Here is an 8,867-nt window from a genome sequence, read left to right as displayed (position 1 = left end):
ATTATGTCTGTTGTGCTGCATCATTGTGAACATGGTCGTTACTTTAAGGGAAGAACGCATACTGAAAGTATTTAAAGAATAAAATTCTGACACAAATATTCGGACTCAAGAGTAACGGGAAAGGGAAATGGTGTAAACTTCATAACGAGGAATTGCACAATTTATATTAATTATTAAACATTGTTAGGCTCACCAAGTTTAGGAGAATCAAGTAGGCTAGCCAGGCAGCCAGAACAGAAGAACATAAACACGCTTACACACAAACACAGAAGAACATAAACACAAACTTTTAACTGGAAAATCCAACCGGAAAACTACCATTAGGAAGACCTTGGCGCAGATGGAAGGACAATATTAAGATGGATCTCGCAGAAATATGAATACATTGAACCTCCGGATTCCATAGGCAATAGAGTTTGTTAGGAAGTTAGATTATTCCTCAAATGTGTACGTCTATCAGAAAACTCTACTTCTTTCTAAACTACATTGCAAGCTAATACGCTGATGCTCACATTGGTGTATTTCAAGAATATAAGGAGATTATTGCTATAGTCTTGCCTTCATTTATCTCATAATACCTGACATTGTAAGAAAAACGCACAGGAAATCTTGCTGACAAAAAAAAAAAAAAAAAAAAAAAATCTATAGGAACTCTTATAGTCCTTTTCGTTCTTCCCTTGATTTTTTCTAGGACAATTATTCAATTATAAAGATACCGTATGCGATCGCTGAAACTCATCCACTCCTCATAAAACTTACCATGGTGGTAAACACTGACAGGCCACATTCATATGTATACCGGTGCTGGCCTTTGATTTCGGAGATATGGGCTACATGTATCACAGTTGATATTTGGTACTAGTCACATCTCCGTTAAAATAATTTGTAATTACTATTTAGAAAAACAAATACAATTTTTACAAAGCTGTTAAATCTCGGCAAAAGGAAGTTAATTATTAGAGAGTAAATTAGATGTTGCAAATTTAGTATATCCTTATTATAAACATTTACTAAAAGTGATTCAGGGACTATCTGCAATAGTAAAACTTACACTACTTTCTTTCTAATTTATAAAGCTTGTAGGGTACGCTGAACATATTGGCGGATCTACTCTGGGCTCGGGGGTCCTAGGCTCCAGTTTTTTGAGTGACGAAAACAATTGCAGTTATTATTTATATATTTCTGAAAGTTTGTAGCAAATTCATTATATATCTACCATAGTCTGGGTTCTAAGTGCCCCCGCCGCTTTTGCATCCTAGATCCGCCACTGGCTGAACAGTAATTACTTCTTGTTCGTTGAAGTTTACCGTCCATTTCAGTACAGCTAAACCGGTATTTGATATGGACTTATAGTTTAAGGTGAAATTGAAACTACCGTAATGTATGTAATACTGTAGGAAGTCGAAAATCCGAACTAATTGGGACCACAGGTAGTTCGGATTTTCGAAAATGAACAAAAAATGTCTTTTAGCCTTAAATATACTGTACGGTAAGCTCTTTCATCGATACAGTGGTTATACAGTACATACAGTAATTACAATACTGTACGTGTAGCTATTTACATTTAATGTTTCTGAAGAACCTGCTTGTACACTAAGTTACACTGCTCTTGTAACTCACACATAAAACTTAACTTGTATAGGCCTAAGGGAAGATAAAAATAAAAATATGTATGACAAACAATTACATAGGAACAGCAGCGGATCGAGGGTAGGGCGATCGGGGCAATTGCCCCGCCCCAGAATAGGAAACTTTCTTATTTTATATATAAATAAACCCATCCATAAAAAGTTTGGAGCTCTTAAAAGTAGCTCTAAGTAGCAATATTACTACCAACCGCTCCCCCAGAAATCCGTCTTGTGTCCGCTCCTGCATAGGAATGAGCTTTTGTGAAAACAATGACTTCACACAACGCCGACGGAGAACCCTATTGTTTGTTTATCCGTAGCGCTAACACAAAATATGAAAAGCTTCTAGGGACCGCGTTCGGATTTTTAACTTTTCGGATTTTTGATGTTCGGATTATCGACGTTCTACTGTAATTCTTTTATGTAATGAAACTTTGAATATACTGTTTTCTACATTTAGGAGAATGTATATTTGTACTACACATGGAAAAGATTACGACCACGTTTGTTAGTCGCGATAACTTAACGTTTATTTTCTATCTCTTTGTGACAGGGAAGAGTGGAAGAAACGGACTAAAGCTTGAGTTGAGTTGATTTTTAGTTTATCGTCTCTTCCAGGAGCGAGGCTATATGAGACGGGACATACTGATTAACGTGGGGTTCAAACCACATGAGCTCCCGTCGGGAATCGAACCCGTGTCTCACACGCCAAAGGCGCGAATACTAACCACTTAGCGGACTAAAGCTTGTCGTTTCTAAGCTGATTATATGGCTGCACAGGATGAAGAAAAGAATAATGATTTGTTTAGCTTCGCGCGGTAAAATTGACTCACTTTGTTTCAAGAAGTGAACTCCGATAGGTTTTAGAAGCATTGTGTTTATTTTGAAATGCGAATATACTTATTACGGAAAAATAAAGTACTTTTTAATGCAGGGAATTAATTAACGTTTGATATATCTTTGAAACACGCGAGGTTATTTTTTGCAAGCATTTAGAGAACGAATTATTATTCCAAAACTGTATTTTAAACTACATAACGTCTGAAGTGTTGCTGTAAATGCATGGATACAAAGGTACAGACGAATATAAGTGTTACACTTATAACTCCAATAAATAAATAAATAAATATAAAATATCAATAAGTATAGAATAGCAAAAGGTTAGATTTAAGGAGAAAAGCAAGTACAAATTCAGTACATTCGGGCGCCGCTGCAATTGCGGAACTTTGTGCACATTTCGTATTTTCTTTGTACATAATGTATCCTTAATTTCGAACATACAACAATAGAAATGTAATGAAATCTTTAAATTTTATGTTGCACGGTTATGCAGGCTAGGCTAAAGGAAAAGGTGATGATGAGAATTAATATGAAATGGTGGAATGAAGAAAATGGAAGAAAACGGGAGAACCCCGAGGAAACCCACGCACACGGTGTTTTTCCACCACAAAGTTCACTTGGCGCGAGCTTGGATCGAGCAAAAGACCCCAAGCACCAGAAGTGAACGCTGTACCAATGAGTCACGCGGCCTCCATAGAACAATAGGTTTGGTAAAATATACGTTCATTTAATATGTAGAATTAAAATTTGGAATATCTTGACGTAGGGCCATTTGAAGAAAAGAAAATTTTTTATTGGGTTGGAAGAATATTAATCTAGTTTTATTAAATAGTATGTAAAAAAATTGTACTCTGCCGATTGTTGCATGCCTTAAAATTTCAATGTCTTATACCTCTTAAGTGTGTTTGAAGATCGTGCACCCTGTATAGATAGCAAACGCGTCTTGTATATACCAGGGTTTGATTTCCAGTAGGAGCACATCCGATTCAAGTTCCATTTCAGATAGTAGATGTATGTCTTGGTGCTGAAAATAAATGCTCGAATGGATTACTTGTTTACTTTAGAAATAATTGTTAATCAAATGCATATTTAGATTCTAATGCACCATGAAAATATTAGTGACCATGTTTTACAACTAAGAAATATTATTAAAATGCGAAAAATGATGGTTGTTTACTTTTGTCACTGATTATTATTATTATTATTATTATTATTATTATTATTATTATTATTATTATTATTATTAGTAGTAGTAGTAGTAGTAGTAGTAGTAGTAGTAGTAGTAGTAGTAGTAGTGACCGTTTCAAATTACACCCTTAATAAGAATGTATGCTAATGAGTATGTAACTAAATGAGTGTTACGGAATCGGTTGAGAAATTCAAGTTGAAAAAAGATGTTTAGTAATGTTGCGAAAATCAATTGTTTTTCACTTATTGAATAGTCTGACTACTTTGTTCCGAGTAAAATATTCAAAACTCAATAATTCTGTATGTGAGACATAAACTCTATACTAAACATATAATTATACAATTGCACATTCTTTGTTATTTTTCCTTTAATGTTTGTGTTTCCCAAAATATTTAAAGAATATTTTAAAAATAAAAAGCCATTGTCGACCCCAAAACCTAGGGGAGAGGGAGTAATTCCTATTTTTCCGCTACTGCTAATGTGACTTCCGTCTATAAAACTCGAGACCCTCCTACACTCGATGAATTTTCTCGGAAAAATCTATATGACAAAACTAATGAAAACTATATCACACATTACGTATAGAACACGATCTAACAGAAAATAAACATTTCTAATATGTTGGTATTTACTTTAAAATATATAGAAACTGCCAATACATTGGATAGGAACTAAAAGTGATGTCATCAGTTCAGAAATAATCAACCGTGATACGCATTCATTCGAATATAACTAATAAGTGCTTATTTCTACGAGGTTAACAAGTAAATTAATTTATGAATCATAAGCATGTGAAGTGTTAAAATTTCAAGGGTAGATTATTGTATAAATGCGGCTGCTCTGGAAATTTTAAAAATAAGTAGTATCTTCTCATCGAAGGAACCAATTCACGAATCAACCATGTTCGCTAAGGTAAGTTAAAAGACCTTTAATTAGATATATTTACACAAACGCACGATTACATATTTAACGTCAATAATATTATACTATCCGATTATTTCTTAAGTTAAAGATAAGTTAAGGTAAAAGTCAAATAAGGATATTAACGAAATTGTCTTCAAAGTGAGGCATAAGCTATTTAATTTGAAAGAAACTAAAGTATATATTGATGTTTGAAATTCAGAGATCATCTTAGCTACTTTGGAATTTAGACTAATCAAGCATTTTAGGAAAACCAAAGAGCAAGGTTCAAATGATTGTGATCTTGGCCAATAACTAGTTTTTGGATCAGGGGCACAAATCCCTCTGTGAACGGTCCCTAAATCGAGTTTTCGTATTTTCTACGAAATAAGCACATCATACTGAGTTAACTGATAGTTTGGGTTTGGCTACACTATATGTAGTTCTCTATGTATAAGGCCAACAAGAAAAATTTTGATTGAAAATTTTGATTGTTTTGATTTAAAAAAATAAAACCAGTGTTATCTCCAGATGAATAAAATGTTATGTTTGAGAATCCTGTACTTTCATATACTAGATAAATGAGAATTTAGGAGAAAGTAACATAATCGCTATTTAGAGAAAGGAAAAGGACATAATCATTACAGAGGATTAGAATACAATGTATTATGAGAAAGTACAGACCAAGCGAAGAGGAATAAGGTACATCCACTAACAATATTAAGTAAGGTTGGAGCTATAAGAAATGACAACTCTAACCTATACTTAATATTGTTTCTGACTGTACAAGGGAACGCCAAATAGAAATAAAATTGATATATACAAATAAATATTTTGGTTAAGAAGCAAAGTGCATTTAACTTTCTTAATTTGCAACAAATGTCGTGTCATTGATAACAGTTATTCTGATGAAAACGATATAAATGATCAGAGATCCCTACACTTTTATATATGTTATGTATGTAGGAAAACACAAAATCAAGAAAATATTATTTTAATTCCTGTCACATGACCTATTATATTCTCATTTCTTTAAACTTCATAATGTATCTGCAATTTACGATGCATAGTTAATATAGAAAATCACGTGATGAGTTTCGATTCGCATGTACTCCCGAGAGAGTGCAAGAGTAACACTAAGTTGAAACACAGTTGAAGAACACTGGTCATTTATCACTAATGTTTTGTAGCAAAGAAGTAAATTAAAATTTTCAGCATTCTTGCTTTCATAAAAGTACGAAAACCTTCATGCATTACATCAACATATTGAATTGCAAGTATTCTAGATGAAGATCTTTTAATTTAGGTAAACAAATAATTATAAAAAGAATGCAAATTTATTAAAGACGATAATACATTAGGGTAAATAATCTGCAACACCTAAAACTATTTTATTTAACTTTAAGATATTACTTTTAGATTTTTTGTGTGTTCTGTCACTGCTAATAACTTAAAATAACATCAAATAATACGTATTGTGATTACATTTTAGGTCTTTGTTTTCCTTGCCCTCCTTATTTGTGTCGCTTTGGCTGTCCCCATGCCCATGCCAGTACCTTATCCTCAGAGGGTTCCTCTGCAACAACAGAGAGGAGAAAATATGCAGACAGCTAACATGATGTGGGGTGAGTATTTGTTGTTTTTATCCAGTTGTTGCTATTTTCCATGCTTCAAAGATCCATATATATAAATGATATTTTTGCACTTTTTCCATATTAAAGATTCTCTCTCTCTCTATATATATATATGCTTCTCCAGTATAAAAATCTACACAGTTGATTTATCGTACTTCGAAGTGATTTTATCGAATATATAGTAGCTTGGACGTGACCGCAGTGTATAGAACGGTTTCGATTTGTATTCTAACGCGGGAGGAAGAGGATTCTAACGGGAAAAAGTGGTTTAAATTTCATATATAAATAGAATAAGTTAATAGTGTTTCATGTTAGGAAGATGAAACGCCGTAATGCAGCCTCATTTCTAAATACAAGTTGGCATACACATATAACTTACAGTCTGAAAAAAATATTGTCTGTGCTTCTACAGCTGGAATGGAGTGTTATGTAAAAATAATCGAAAATGACTGACATTATTTTCACATCCATAGTCTTTGGAGTCAGTAAGATAACTAGTAACATTTCACTCAGCGTTTAAGTTTTACTTTAGCTCCTATTGTCATGGAAGTTTGGAGAAAGCGTGAAAAATAACATGTGCAAAATTACCGATATTAGTGTCAAATCCATAGTTTTCGGAATTGATGAGGTAAATAGTGACACTTTCGAAACCATTTAAGTCCATCTTTAATTCCATTGTCATGCGGCCTGATGGCATGAAATATAACATATCTAAAATGGCTGAAATCAGTGACATATTGATAATTTACCGGTTCGTTGGGAAGAATAGTAACACTTCCGTCGCTATCTAAGTACAACGTTAGTCCTCATTCTCATGAGAGTTTGGGCACGTGAGAAATAACATGTTCAAAATGTCCGATATTAGTGTCGAATTTATAGTTCTCTACATTGATATGCTGATTAGTGAGAGTCACGATAACATTTGAGACCACGTTTAGGCAAGAAGGGAAGTGGAAGGCCTCTACAGAGTGGGAACGGTCGAGATGTAAAAATAATTAACCGATATTGGTATCGAATCCATAGATTTTGTGGTTGATGGGATGAATAGTGACACTTCCGATGCCATCTAAGCCCATGTACAGTCCTTATCGGCGTGGGGTGGGAATGAGAAAGGTAAAAATAAAATTTCAGATTAGTGTTGAATACGTAGTTTTCGGGGTCGATAAACTGATTAGTTACAGTTCAAATACCATTTAAGCCAAAATTTAGTTAAGAACGTGATATCAGCTGGTCCGGAAATTGGCAGTTGTAACTCTTAATTCATTAGTTGTGGTTATTTATTTTATTCATGTTTTTACTTTTCGTTATTTTGTTCTAATCAGTTTTTATCTCTGAGCGGGGCAATGTCCAAGGCGTTTCTCTTTGTTATTTATTCTGCCCAGTTCTTTAAATTCGAATATTATGCATGAATAATATTTCTCGACTTATTTCAGCCACTTACTTTAATGAACTTATTTTTATTTTGAACATTGAAATGTACTCAGATTAACAGAATTTTTTTTTTAAATTGTTATATTGGATCATAATTAATAATCATCTAAAATTACAAATATAAGTGTGTTGATATATAAAATACTTTATTTTTAAATATTTGTCTTACTACTATGATGATTTATGGAGTTGTTACTAATTAATATTTTTTTCTTATAGGATTCCCATGGTTCTGGGGTTAATTGCTTAAATAGCATCTAGATTGGATTTTGGAACACTTACTAGCGATCGGATGAAACAAAACAAGATCTCTATTTTACAACAAATTGGATAATCCAAATAACACCAATTGCGTTGGTTATATTTTGTATAGTTTTAACACGTACATAAATTGTTAAGCCCATATAATATATTAAAGAGCATTTAAGAAAATATTTTGTTTTACTTTTACTTTTTTGTTTGAAAATATTTTGTTTAAACTTTCCTATATGCTTTTGTCTGTTATTGATTGCGTTTACGTAATTGTTGCTTTACTTTAACAACTTCAAGTGATATGTAGTAAAAGCTTGACCTTCTAGAAGAAACTTTTAAATCCCTTCATTTCTATAAAGTAAAGTTAAGTTTAAACGTATATATAGCACTACGAACACTTCTAGACCAAAACAGGTTGCTGATAACTTTATGCTAAGTTAGTAGAAAAATTGGCGAAATATGGAAACAAACATTTTGGATTAAAAAACAAACTACACGACAAAACACACAAACAGAAAACTAAACGCTACAAACTCATATGACCTCGTTTTGAGACGAAGATATTTATTTATTTATTGTCAGCACAACAGGCTATAGCTCAATTACAGTGCTAAGCATTACATAATTACATATTCATAAATTTATTTCTTAATTTCTTAGACGACATATCACATATATGCAATTCATTGTTATGTACACACATTCCATTATTCAAAGCTATTGTTCGGCAGATTGGTGATTTCATTAGTATATTAGTTTTGGATTTTTTTACATTAATAGGAATTAGTGTTTCTTATGTTTTTTAATGAAGGAACTTGAAAATTCAATGAAGAAATTAAGTCAGGACAGTCCAAAATATTGTGAGTTACTTTCTGAATAAATAATAAATCAAACAAATCACGCCTTGTTCCAGTGTTCGAAGACGAAACTTCTCAAGGATGGTTTTATAGCTATTGTAAGTCGAAAGAATTTGATTTTCTTTGCAGGTTAGAA

The 8,867-nt window shown here is 32.7% G+C and overlaps 1 long non-coding RNA gene across 1 annotated transcript; it reads left to right on the top strand.

The window, feature by feature from the left end:
* The first annotated feature begins 4,517 nt into the window (after nt 1-4,517).
* LOC145691615 (uncharacterized) lies at nt 4,518-8,045 on the top strand. The gene is made up of 3 exons (XR_014132430.1): nt 4,518-4,569; nt 6,050-6,182; nt 7,842-8,045. It is a non-coding gene; the product is annotated as an uncharacterized LOC145691615 (long non-coding RNA).
* Nucleotides 8,046-8,867: the final 822 nt, after the last annotated feature.

This window comes from Thermobia domestica, chromosome 8 (assembly GCF_964235325.1).
Source record: "Thermobia domestica chromosome 8, izTheDome1.hap1.1, whole genome shotgun sequence".
In the NCBI taxonomy this organism is placed as follows: domain Eukaryota; kingdom Metazoa; phylum Arthropoda; class Insecta; order Zygentoma; family Lepismatidae; genus Thermobia; species Thermobia domestica.
This window is presented reverse-complemented; position numbering and strand designations above follow the sequence as displayed.